Source organism: Lissotriton helveticus, chromosome 6, assembly GCF_964261635.1.
Source record: "Lissotriton helveticus chromosome 6, aLisHel1.1, whole genome shotgun sequence".
NCBI lineage: Eukaryota > Metazoa > Chordata > Amphibia > Caudata > Salamandridae > Lissotriton > Lissotriton helveticus.
The window spans coordinates 947,300,543-947,314,612 of record NC_136067.1 but is presented as its reverse complement, the minus strand read 5'-3'; the positions used below and the strand labels follow the sequence as shown (position 1 = coordinate 947,314,612).

Genomic DNA, 14,070 nt, shown 5'->3' with positions numbered 1-14,070 from the left:
GCGCCAGGAGGCGGCTTATCAGCAGGAGCGCCGAAGCGCTCGTGGGGCACTTCCTGGGAGCATTCAGCCGGCCGTGAGGGAAACGGCGTCCCAACCACCTCCTCACTTTCCAATCTCGCCGTGAGGGGAACGGCTCCTGCACTTGCCGCCAGCCGTCCGGTGCCACACGCAGCTGGGGAACCACAACACCCAGCTGCGCCAGGAGGCGCGTAGCAGGAGAGCCTCTCGCCCCGCGAGTCACGACTGGGACAAGGGCGGGGCCGTCTGCGGCCGTCCTAGGCAGACCGAGGCAGGGCCCCCCTCCTTTCGAGTGACTTGGACATACATCAGGGCACATTAAGGTACTGTGAACAACTCATAGGTGTATACCTCATTACTGGTCCTTCCTCATGAGTGCATCATTAGCCACTTCCGTATTAAAACATCGCCATAGCAACATGGGGAAGAGAAAAGCCATGGAGGGGGTGGGAGTCGCTGTTACCACAGTAAAAAAAAGGAAGAAGTCTAAGAAAGTATCACATGCTGCTTTCAACTGTGTAATGTCAAATATAGAAAATATTGTTGCAGACTGTGAGAATATATTAGCGACTGCTACGGCCTCAAGTAATGTGGATAAAGCTGATCCTGTGGTGGAAAGTTTATTGCTTAGAAAGAGCTAAATTATTCCAGCTATTTTTACTAAACGTGCAAAACCTAAGTCTTTACTGGATAATACTCATACTGACTCCCCCAACCCCATAGAGGTAAATGTTATTGAGGCAGATAAAGGGGTAAATGTTAATGCTATCATAGAAATGTCAAATGTGAATGCAGATAAGCCCCTGTGCTCCATAGAAAAGGAAGTGGATATTACGTGTTCCAATCGATTTGCGGTCCTGGAAGGGGAGTCAAGGGAAATAGGTGGGGTCTTAATGCAAAGGTTAGGGGAGGATATGAAGGATAAGAATAGTCCAGATGGCTACCCTAGATAATCGATTTGCGGTCCTGGAAGGGGAGTCAAGGGAAATAGGTGGGGTCTTAATGCAAAGGTTGGGGGAGGATATGAAGGATAAGAATAGTCCAGATGGCTGCCCTAGATGCTCAAACTTTAATCATAGGCTAATGGGGAAAGTAAAAGGCCTGGAAAGGGATATAGCCCAAATCAAGGAAATGATGATGGACCTAATAAAATGTAAGGCTCCACAAAAACAAATCTCCCCACAGCCAGTGCTAGCTCCTAACCCTGTTAAAGCTCCCATTCCACGATTGACTCCATTACCCAAGATTGTAGAAACGACATTGTCTAATCGTATACCACGAACTGCTCCATTGCCAGTTAGTAAAATCGTTGGGGATTTACGCACTATCCACGTAGCACAATCATCCACCAAACCCATAGACAGGAACACCACCACAGGCCGAAACCCCATAGTAGCAAAACAGAAAGATCTAACACTACAACGTAGGGAGCTCCAGGGGCACGCCACTCACTATGGAGATAGTGATAGATTATCCTCTGGGAGAAGGGTGACAAAATTCCCCAGGGACACTGACTGGGGTTATTAAGCTGGAGGCTACCAGTAACTATGAGAATACTGATTCTCTACGTAACAAGGTCATTCATTGGCTCCGCCACGTTAGAGGGTGCAGGTCAGTTATTAGGGAGGACATGATCAATATCAAGAGGCTCTCTATGCCTGGATCTGTAACAGACTGTATTGAGATCGTGTTTGGTAATCAAAGCATTGCTGAGAATTTAGTAGCTTTGTAGTTTAGGACTTACCCACCCAGGAATTCCAATATCCAAATCAGATCAACGCCATTATGGTATCATTGTGGGCACAGAGATGAATCAGGCCTTGATCTTACAGATTGACCATCAATGGCCAATTGTTTGAACAATACCGCACAAAAATATGATATACAAAGCCCTGAGCATCAGACTATCTGCTCTGAAAATATTGTAGACAATGAGGGCAGGGCAACTGATGCTGAGGCTAAGTCACATGGAGATGAAAGCCCTAATGAAGTGCCCTGTGTTGGTGGACATTTAACTACAGCTACAGGAGGAATAGCCTCAGATATAAACATCATCAACTCTAATCCACACATGAAAACAATTAAATTGATTTCTTGGAATATAGCGGGCCTCCAGAAAAATATGTTAAATCCCGAATGGAGTGAATTCATAGATACGTTTGATATCTGTATGTTTCAAGAAACGTGGAGCATATCCCCCCCAATATAAATGTGGATATTCTACCCACTTTATTCCGGCTGTTAGTACAGGGAGAGGTCGCCCTTCGGGGGGTTTACATGTCTGGATTAAAGTAGCGCTTAACCTGGTGGTTATTGTTCATTCCTTGCCATCTCAGGATATACTGTACATCTCTGTTAAGGGCAACCATTCCATAAATTCCTTCGAGTTGTTTAATGTGTATGCCCGAGGGTCCCCAGGAGGCCAAACCTCACCCACTATAGCCTTACGCGAGGGAGCGTTGACAGATATTCTTTTACAGTCCAGTGTCATCATAGGGGGTGATTTTAATTGTACCTACGAACCCCTAGGTGTTGACGATATTGTGGACATGAATGAAGATGATTGTAAAAAATCTATCCCGCCTCTGACTCTAGCCCCAATCAAAAAGTGGACCCCAAGAGCGATCCAATTAAACGCTTTGACAACAGAATATAATTTACGTGCCCTCAATGGTAGGACAAATTGGGACCCAAATGGTGCCAACACCTATAATAAACTTAGCTGTCCTTCCAGAATTGTTTATATTCTGCTTGATTTTGGATCATGGAGTAGACTAATTGATATGGAAATTGTACAGTCGCAGGATAGCGACCACAACCCGCTTTGTATGGAAATACAATGGGGCCGGGGGAGGGAATCCGAGGATGACTTATTAATGATAACAAAAGATCTAGTCCCATCCAACTGCAATCGCAGGCTTAAATGGAACAGGGTGTCGTGTCAGGAAGACAGTCTATTGTGTATTAAAGACCTGGTGGAACAAGAAACCAGGGAACTTGTACCCAAAATGTGTGCTCAGCAAGTTAATCCAAATTTCAGCCTTAGAGACTCTTATAATACCCTAATAAAGAAAATTGGCTCCTTTTTTATAATAAAAAATAAAGGGGGACTAAAAAATAAGAACCCAGCATTAGCCAGTACCTTATGGTACACGGTACAATGTAGGGAAAAGAAAAGGGCCATAGCAAATGCTATTAGGAAAAAGGATACCACAGCTGCCCGGTTGGCTAGAAGGGAATACAATCTGTGTATCAAGAGGGCCAAGAGGGAATGGGAGGAGGAATATTGGCAGGAACTTAGGGTTGTAGCCAGCTCAAAAAACACAACTCTGTTTTGGAACCTGATAAATAAATTAGACAGAGTAGGTCCGGAGCCACTCGCCAACCATATAACTGAACAGCAATGGCACTCACATTTCACAAATTTGTATTATGGTGAAGATGAGGCAGGCTCATTTGAGAGGGCACAAGCTAATCACAGTAATGAGGGGTCTGCACCCGTAGATCCACACACATCCTGGGAAGTCCAGGATGCAATTAAAAACATAATCCCGGCAAAAGCGGCAGGCCCGGATGGGCTACCGGGTGACTTATTTATACATGATCCCAAATTATGGTCAAATTTGCTGTCTGAGGGGAGGGCACTGCCCTCTGCGACCTATGGGGCGGAACTGTGGGGAGGTGAAAACGTCCCAGTTTTGGTGACAGCAGAGAATAAATTTATAAGGGACTTAGTTTCCCTCCCTACCTCAACTCCGCTTAAACCACTCTTCCATGACATGGGCAAACGTTCTATCCTTGATATAGTTAATCTTCGACCCCTGCTGTTCTGGGTGCGCCTTAGGAGGACCCCTGAACTAGCAAACTATGATCTGGTTATGGATGAACTTATTGCTCTGAATAGTGGGAATAAAATACAGTGGGTAAATAAACTGAGACAATTGTCATAAAACTGGGATTGGCTGAATTTGGGATTTCTCAGAAGCCCCCGCCCAAACCAGTAATTAAGAAAATCTATTGGGATTGGGTAGACGCAATGGAGCAGAAGAACCAGAAATGGGGATCACTGACCACACAGTTTTTAGATCATAAGCCCACTAGGAAGTTTGAACCGTTTTTGGATTTCATTATAATACCACTAGATAGATCGGTCTTCCTAAAAATGAGGTACGGGATATTACCCCTCAACAAATTTACAGAAAGATGGAAAGGTTCAAGGGCCTCAAATAGTACTTGCCCTTGTTGCCCGTGCAAATCAGAATCGTTACCCCATTTCTTGTTTGGCTGTAGGGCTTATAAGAGGGCTAGGCTGAGATGGCTGAAACCAGTGTGTTGAGAGCTGGGAGTCAGAGATTTCCGGGTTGCCCTACGTATCTTTACAACTGATACAACATCCCTCCTTATTGTATGTGGAGTGGCTAAATTCATATCCTGCGCCTGGCTCATACGCACAAGGATGTTAAATACTAACAAAGCATAGATTTTATATATATTGTTATTAATTCATTTCTATTCTCATATTGTTGTACTCTAGTATTGTCATTAATTTTGTTTTATAACTGTAAATAACATTTTATTGTTTTTAATGTATGAATTACATATTCTTATCAACATGCTTTTATGATATGACAATATCGAATAAAGTATTACAACAAACACAAAATAAAAAAGTATCAGAGAATATACAACATTACACTGCAGCCTTTTTTGCTGCATAATTTAGCTAACACTGTGACACAATGTTGTCCTCCATTGCTGCATAATTCCAGCGCCCCAAAGCAGGCAGCACATGTTAAAAGTGCTTATGCATGAAGCATAGAGACCGTGAAGTTTGTGAACTTATTTTGGTGTGCATGTGAGTCCTGCATTGCCTATCTCTGGTAAGTTGAACTTCTACTGCTGAAACAAGGCCAATGGAGGTACCAATGGGTGAGGGGGAGTGGGCTCCAGGGCCCTGTGCCACCAGTGATGCTCTACAGTGTGCTGCTTCACAGGCCACCTGCAAGACTAAAGATTAACTTCAGTATGGATTGTGGTGGACAGACCTTCAAGGTTAACCCACACTTGCCAACGCTAGGGTCCACCTGCTGGTGCCAAGACACCAGGGCTTTTAAGGCCTAGCATGGGAATGTGCTCCCTCAGGATAGTAGCTTAGTGGACTAGTAATAAAGGCTGAACCTGGTTCCCCAGATCCAAATTCGGCAGCTTTGGCCATAGTGCCACAGCCTTTCCCTCGCTGAACACCATACTACCCCACTGAAAGAAAGTCACACTGCCTTCAGCTACAACCTAATTGTGCCCCTTAAAAACTTCTGGATGTGACTCAATCCAAATTATACACTAGACAAGAGTAATATGCTGCCTGAAAAAAAATAACATCCTGGAAAAAGCAAACACTCATAAGGAATGCAAGATTAAGTAAACCATGTGAAATGTAAGCAGAACATGGTTACCCTAATGCGTTTACACTCATTCAGAAATCAGTACGTTTTTTTGCCTGAAAAGTTAAGGACATGGCTACAGGGCACAGAAGGGGCAAGTGTCAAATGTCCATTGGGTATATACACCATCCACTCAGGATCGCCAACCGACCCATGTCCCCACCACATTTTCAACAAAGCAGACTCCATTATCGCACCCCATCTCCGAGAAGTCATCAACTGCTCCCTCAACTCCGCTACCTTCCCGGAAAGCTGGAAACATGCCGAACTCAGCGCCCTCCTGAAGAAACCCACAGCAGACCCCACTGAACTTAAGAACTACCACCCCATTTCGCTCCTCCTATTCCCTGCCAAAGTCATTAAAAGAGCTGTCAACAGCCAACTCGCCGCCTTCCTCGAATCCAATAAATCCCTCGACCCTTCACAGTCTGGCTTCCGAGCCAAACACGGCACCGAGACCGCCCTCATCGCAACAACAGACGACATTCGAACTCTACTGGACAATGGAGAAACAGCTGCCCTCATCCTACTTGACCTCTCCGCAGCCTTTGACACAGTCTGTCAAGGCACCCTTATACAACGCCTCAGCAACGTCGAAATACAAGGAAAAGCACTGGACTGGATCATCTCTTTCCTCGCCGGAAGAACCCAGAGAGTCCGCCTCCCCCCTTTTAGATCAGAGGCCACCGAAGTCATCTGCGGCGTACCACAAGGATCATCACTCAGCCCCACCCTCTTCAACGTATACACGAGTCCCCTCGCATCCATCGCGCGCCAACACAACCTCAACATCATCTCCTACGCAGACGACACCCAGCTGATCCTCTCCCTCACCAAAGACCCAAACACCGCCAAAACCAACCTACACGAAGGGATGAAAGAAGTAGCCGAGTGGATGAAGAACAGCCGTTTAAAACTGAATTCGGACAAAACGGAAGTCCTCATCTTAGGATCATCCCCCTCCGCCTGGGACGACTCATGGTGGCCATCGGCCCTGGGAACCGCACCCATACCAACGGATCACGCACGTAACCTGGGCTTCATCCTGGACTCCTCCCTCTCGATGACCAGACAAGTCAACGCTGTATCATCATCATGCTTCAACTTCCTACGTATGCTCAAAAAAATCTTCCGCTGGATCCCCACTGAAACAAGAAAGACGGTCACCCATGCACTGGTCACAAGCCGACTGGACTACAGAAACACCCTTTACGCCGGAACCACAGCCAAACTACAGAAAAAACTCCAACGCATCCAAAACGCCTCAGCCAGACTCATCCTAGACGTCAAGCTCACATTTCCGTTCACCTGAAAGACCTCCACTGGCTCCCCGTCAACAAGAGAATAACGTTCCGTCTCCTCACCCACGCACACAAAGCCCTCTACGACCTAGGACCCGAATACCTCAACACGCGCCTGTCCTTTTACACCCCCACCCGCCAACTTCGATCGTCCAATCAAGCCCTCGCCGCAATTCCACGCATCCAAAGATCCACCATGGGGGGGAAGATCCTTCTCCTACTTAGCGGCCAAGACCTGGAATTCTCTCCCTACCCACCTCCCCCATTACACAGAACCACCTCTCCTTCAGAAAACAACTAAAAACTTGGATATTTGATATGTAAAGTACCCCCCCCCCCCAAGCGCCTTGAGACCCTCTGGGTGAATAATGCGCTATACAAATGTTTAAACTTAAACTTACTTACAAAATGTAAGCAGTATGGTTAAAAAGAACACATCCTTGAACACAAAACTGCGGTACCCACTTCATAAAAGAAGGAAAACAGCTGAAAAGGATAACATTAAACGTTTTCCACTCCACGCATCAATTGGGTATTACAGTACCTCCAGGAAAGGGGGGCTCTTCCCCTCCCACCAGGGCTTTAAGCGGTTTAAAAAAACTGGGGGACTTCAAAGGGGCGTAACCTATGTAAAAAAGGGAGTGGCTTAAATATTTGAGATAATCTCAGATGCCTGACTTGCATGTTGCTGCCTCTTTCTGTTATTGTACCCAGATATATAATAGAACTACTGGCATGCACTTAAAACAAGTTCAGACTACTGTCTTTATCAGTAGCTGTTAGCTGCATAAAATCAAGGAGGATTTACGACTTTGTGGTAAATAATACTGAAAATACTTCAATTCTGTATTTATGATACCGTGAAGTCACAATATCACTCCATCAGAAACTTTATATTACTCTTTTGTCAACTGCTTAATTTTATTTATTGTTGCCTTGGAAAAAAAGTCTAGAAGCTGGTGAGACTTAGCAGAGGCCAATGATGCAGCTTTTTCACTGCAGACCTGTTAAATGCATAGCCCGAGCTCTGCCCTTCACCACTCCCCCCAGCGTGCACTTTCATGATCACTAGGAGGTGATCGTATCTTTTGATTAGCTACGTCTTAGCAGCTTGCGTAACAAAGGAGTCTCTCCAAGGTTACATCTAAGGCTGGTGATGGCTGATAGCGCCCCCGAGTTAAGATTTTTTGTCACTCCCAGGGTGAGGGCAAAAACTAAGGGGCCCGTTAGGAACCAGTCTCAGCGCCTGTTTTGCAAAACTGGACCCGTTCAACTTCAAGCCCTGCCACCCGGGAAAACAGTGTTGTTCAAAGAAAGAAGAAAGTAGCGCTTCACTGGCAAACTCTGTAGAGTGGCACTAATGTGTTTGGGTGTGAGAAAAACCAATCCGGTCCCTTTGAGACCACTCTGTCTTTAGTTATTTTTCCTAATTTGAAAACAATATTCACTACATCCCGAGGATGCACTTTGGAATAGAAAAATGGAATAAACAGACACCCACCCGTCCCCGAACTGCCGAGCCTTATATATAGGTATTGACTATTTTTAAAAAACAATGTGGGGTACAAATTCTAATAAATAAATAAAAAGTAGAGGCACAATACACCTGTGCCCTGCCCTGCCGTTCCCGCCCACTGAACCACAGAAGGCGTGTATGCAAGCCCCACCAGCAGCTTCCCAGCCTGCTTGGAGACAGACAACCACGGCGCTAGGGCCTCGCCTACATCCTCCTTGCCCGCTCCTCCAAGCTCTTAAGGCATACTCTACTGGGCTCCTGCCCTGAGGTTCGTCCGTCGTTCTGCCATCGTGGAATCCGTACTAGGGACCAGGAGCCGCGAGACGAGGTCCGTGGAATCTCACTAGTCTTCAACAGCGAATCGGCGTGTGACGTCAGTGCGCCGGCGTCCGCGTCAAAACACGTACTGCTGTTCCTGGGTCTGAAAGAGGGCTGACAGTCCGTGGATAGATGAAAGGATTATTGACGGGTTCTTAGCTGTACGGGGTAAGTCTTTTCCTTCATTAAGATTGTGCAGCAGCTCGTGAACTACAAACTAGGTGGTAGCATGGCGTCTCTAGTTGCAAGATTTTATTATCAGAGAGAATGAGAACGTATTACAATATAATGCAATGAGAAGGCATGTGAATGTTGGCAAGCTCCGCCAATAAACGTCAAGGGAAGGACAAACACAGAGCTGTTGAATTGGGAAAGGTATGTTGCAGGGGGCGGACAGTGTGCTAATTGTATACAAGGGAAGGTGTAACAAAACGTGTACAAAGTGTGCGCATCCCTTGATGCTCTCCTGATTTACAAAGATGTATGGAAATTTGCGGTAGAAAAAGAATAAACCTTACTAGCACCATTTACAGTACAGTATATCAATTCTATTGTTTTCTATTTATTTATTTATTTTATGCGTTTTTATATAGCGCGGACTTTACCCGAAGGTGTCAGAGCACAATAGGAACAGAACTGATACATGAGGAGAACATTACAAAAGCAAACGTTAAGTTACATGAGGCAAAAATGACAATTGTGAGCAAACAAAACACAAGAGGTAGCAAACGGTGCATTACAGGAGGAAAAAAGTGACATGTGTGCAGGTTACAACAGCGTACAAAGTACAAGTAGAGGTATAATACTGCAATAAATGGCAGACACTCAAGCACAAGAACAAACGTTACGTAGGCAATGGTTGCTCTTGTGCAAGTATCTAAAGCAAACAAAATGTAAGAGGTAGCAAACAGTGTGTTATATGAGACAAGTGACTTGTGCATGTTACAAACGAGTACCAAACACAGGTAGAAGGATAATACTGCAATATCAGCATACCTCTTGGGGCCCGTGAGCCTATTTGCATCTGCCACTCCGACCCCTGCTTACTAGAGCCACCTCGCCAGCTTGCTTCCCGCTGCCTCCCACTGCCGCACACTCTCTCCACCAGAGTGCGGCCGCCGAGCGGGACAAGGTGCTTCAGCGGACTCCAACCCCCAGCAGTCCACGCGGTAGCCGCGCACCACTCAACCGCGCTGGGAGGCGCATAAAGAGCAGCGTCATCCCCGCCTCGCGGGACTGCGTGCGGGACGAGCCGGGCGAAGCCCGGGCAAAGGGCGGGCCATCTGTGGCCGTCCGGGGCCTGACGGTGACTGGACTGGGCCACCCCCCCTTGATTTTCTATCATAAGGTACTGTTTACTTTCCATCTTCTGCTTATTTGTGGGCTCTATCTACCACAGTAATGGGGAAGAGGAAATCCACTGAGGATGTGAACGACTCTGTTGCATGATGGCTCAGGGAGGGAAGCAAGCCAAGAGATCGAAGTGCAAACCACCTAGAAAGCGGCAGTCACATGCGGGAGTAAATTGTGTCATCGACAGAATTGACGATCTGTTGCAAGACTGTAGAGACTTGTTAACATCTGCTCCCAACCATTGGGAGAGAGTCTTAGAGGGATGTAGTATTGTGAGTGCCCCGGAAGTTAAGAGTAATAAGCGAGGGGTTGCCATTATTCCAGAGATGTTCACCAATAAGCAGATCACTGGGGCTAAAATGGTTTTAGTAGAGAGGGGAGAGCCCATTACAGTTCAGTCTCAATTCACTTCACCTCCTGAACATAGTTCTGATGATATAAGCGCCTTACCCTGTAGTAACAGGTTTACTGTTTTAGCACAAATTGAAAATTGTAATGCTGAAAGCAGGTCTGAGTTGCTTGTGCCTGGTCCACCCCCAGCAGAAGGTATTTTGGATGTGGCTACTATTATGGGGACACCCAGGCTAGCTGAACTAACCAATAACCTACTGTTTAAAATTGTAAATCATTTGTGTAACTTGGTCGTAAGTATGCAAACCAAGATTGACCAACTCAGTACTGCTGTAAGTAACATAAGGGCGGGCTTTGGCAAAGGCTCTGCGGTAACCAACCTTGCTAATTGTAATTGTAAAAGTGCAAATTTAGCAGGATGTCTAGGGAAAGCTCCCCCTTGATTAACCCATGTATCGCTCAGGGCACTGCTGTTACCCCAAGCCCTACATCCACTGACATGGGCAGGGCAGGGAGCGTAGCTACTACAGCCAACAACGTTACCCAAAGAACCGGTCCAGTGCCAATTACTTTACCTAGTGGGATATCCGGGAACCTAGGGGGTAAAAGTGTTTACAGAGCAAGTCAGGCTGTCAAGCAATCCGTGACTAGCCGACAGTACCCAAGATCTGTTCCACCATGCCCAAACGTTATGCCACGTACCTCTTATCTGGGTAAATCTCCCCCTGTGTTCCTGATTAATTTTCCCAAGCTACCTATTGGTAGGGCTCATGAAACTCCTGAAGCACTTACCAATAAAGCAATTCACTGGATTAGGTATGTAAGGGGCTGTAGGTCAGTCATCAGGGAGGACATCTCCAGCGCGGCGAGGCTTATCTCTCAGGGTGATGCATATGATTGCATCAAATTAAATTTCAAAAACCCAATGATAGCCGGAGAATTACTAAACCTAGAATTTAGATCCTGTTCTCCGGATCATTCAAGGATTCAGATGAGAACAACTCCTCCCCAAAGTTGGCTTTCTGAAGGAGGAAAAATTGGTAAGGGCAATTTTCTGGCAAACTCGAGCTTGGATCATAACGATTGACTCCAGTCTAAAGCTTCTATTGGGGTGAGCAGCGATTCAATTAACAATGAAGTCTTAGGCCACGACCTAACTAATGACTTGGTTATTCCATCCGAAGTGCCATCCTTGCTATCTTATTCGCCATGTATGGCTGCCCCCTATCTATGGCCGCAGAGTCAACTAAGCAGGATTGTACTGTGTCTACCACTGGTAAATTTGGGTCTGTTCTTTCCTGGAATATAGCTGGCCTTCAATCAAAAATAGAATCCCCGGAGTGGGTATCATTTGTTAGCCAGCATGATATATGTTTATTTCAGGAAACCTGGCTATTGGACCCATTACACCTTCCTGAGTATTTAAATTACAGTATTCCGGCAGAGAAGGGAGGCAAGGGTCGTCCGTCTGGTGGCCTAACAATTTGGATCAGACAGGACCTTGGTGCTACAGTAAAAGTCATTCACTCCAATCATGGGGATCTACAGGCCCTAAGTCTTGTGTTACCTAACCAAGAGCCGATTAACATCTACAATGTCTACGCTCGAAGTACTGCTAGGAAAAAGTCATTAGTACTTGCACTCCTGGAAGAGATGCTTCATTCCCCTCATCTCCATTCCAATTTAATTTTGGGGGGAGATTTTAATGTTACTTTTGAACCTCTTTTATGTGATAACTGGAATACAACGGACGATGAAGATAGGGAATGGGGGATACCTAAACTTGAGCTCAAACCAATTAAAAAGTGGTCAGATATAGTGATTCAAATGAATTCTATCTGTTTAAACAATGGTCTAAGATCAACAAATGGAAGATCACTGGGTGATAAATCCGGGGCGATCACATTCAAAAGTGGCACCAGAGAGAGTAGAATAGATTATATTCTACTCAACCTGGGGACATGGAGATTCCTCCGCGACATGCTAGTTATAGAAAGGATAGAGAGTGACCATAACCCTCTGTGCATGACTCTCTCCTACTGGAGTACTCCCGACTACCATGGTAAGGATGTGTCTCTAACTCCCATTACTGATACTGTCCTATCGAATGATATGCATCATGTCCGATGGTCGAAAGTTTCGATTAATCCAATTAACATTGATTTTATAACTCGAAAGCTTGCTCAAGCAACACGTGACTTAGAGGAACTACTTGAAAAAGATAATGCCCTTCCTTTTCAAGAGGAAGGAACAAGGGTCCATGAGGCCTTTTTTTGCGAACTGAAAAGCCTTTTCGTCAAGGCTTGTACTAAAAAAGGTCCACGTATACCTGAGCCACCTCGTTGGTATTCGGGGGAATGTAGGCAGGCCCGTCTGGACCTGGGTAGAGCCATTAAAAGTGAGTCAAGCGAGAATATTCGGATGGCCAGATCCATGTATAAAAATACTGTCTTTAGAGCTAAACGCAACTGGGATGAGACTAGGTGGAATGACTCAAAGGAGGCAGGTTCCAACAAAGACTCGCGGAGATTTTGGAATGTGTATAGGTGGGGGGTGGAGGGAAACCCAGATGAGCCACAGGACTGGGTTCCCAAAGATAAATGGGTAGCCTACTTTCAGCCACAATATGCGAGGGGTAAGGGCTCAGAATTAATCATAGACTCCCACCATTCTAATCGCTGAGGATATGTTTACCCTAAAAGATGTTTACTGTGCCTTAGATCTAGTGGTTCCTGGCAGAGCGCCAGGTATCGATGGCATCCCCGCGGACCTATTTTTACAGGACAAAAACTCCTGGGGTTCCTACATACTCCTTTTAGCTAACATGATTGCCAGAGGAGCCCCTATACCTTGCTCCTGGAATGGGGCCGAAATTATACCCGTGTATAAAAAAAAGGGGACAAGTCGCAGCCAGGAAATTATCGTCCAATCAGCCTGATTGACACCTCCCCAAAATGTTTTGGCAGGCTGATTTTAAATAAAGTACTGGAGTGGGAGCGGGACAACAACATCTTATCCCATCTACAGGCAGGCTTTAGGACCTCAGTTAGCACGGTCGACCAGGTGCTACATTTTACGATGTTGCACTTGAAGACTGTGCTGATCGGGCATGGTAGCCTGTACGTAGCGTTCATAGATTTAAGAGCGGCAGTCGATCTGGTTCCGCGCGCTACCCTGTGGAAAGTCCTCAATGACATGGGTCTGCCTGGGCCCCTTCTTATGCTTCTGAAAAAACTCCATGAACAAAACTACGCACAGATTAGGTGGGGCGGGCCTGGCAGTGTTACGCCCCAGTTCCCAGTGGAAACTGGAGTTCGCCAGGGCTGCGTCCTGGCGCCAACGTTATTTTCTTTATACATAGGCTGTGGGGTTTTAGGTTTAAACCTATAATAACTGATAAAACCCCACTGAAAGAAAAATAGCCCTCACCGGTCAAAACAGATAAACACTGAAAAAACACCTGCACAACCACAAACTAAATGCCATTCAAAGAAAGGAAAAAGAAAGTGAAAGAGTAATTTTGTTCTTACTGAAGGGGTCAATAAAATGTAACTTTGTTATACAAGTTAGCAGTAAGAAAGACTGGCTAACATTATTCTGCTTGAGTTTTATTCTTTAGGGATGACACTAAAATATTCTTTCTTCTTCCTTTTACTTTTTTCAGTTTTATGGCCTTTGGTCTAAAGATGCAGGGTTTAGTTTCACGTTTTAGGTTTAGTTTAATTGTTTTATAAACTGTAGAGAATCAGGACATATCAAACTCACATTTGAT

At 45.6% G+C, this 14,070-nt stretch overlaps 1 protein-coding gene across 2 annotated transcripts in view; it reads left to right on the top strand.

The window, feature by feature from the left end:
• Window positions 1-8,572: 8,572 nt before the first annotated feature.
• The window catches only part of RMDN2 (regulator of microtubule dynamics 2), a 702,094-nt gene continuing 696,596 nt past the window's right edge, over window positions 8,573-14,070 (top strand). For both annotated transcript variants that reach the window (XM_078648597.1, XM_078648595.1), the window contains exon 1: window positions 8,573-8,762. The gene's annotated coding sequence lies outside the window, so the exon portion shown is untranslated. The remainder of the gene's footprint in view (window positions 8,763-14,070) is intronic.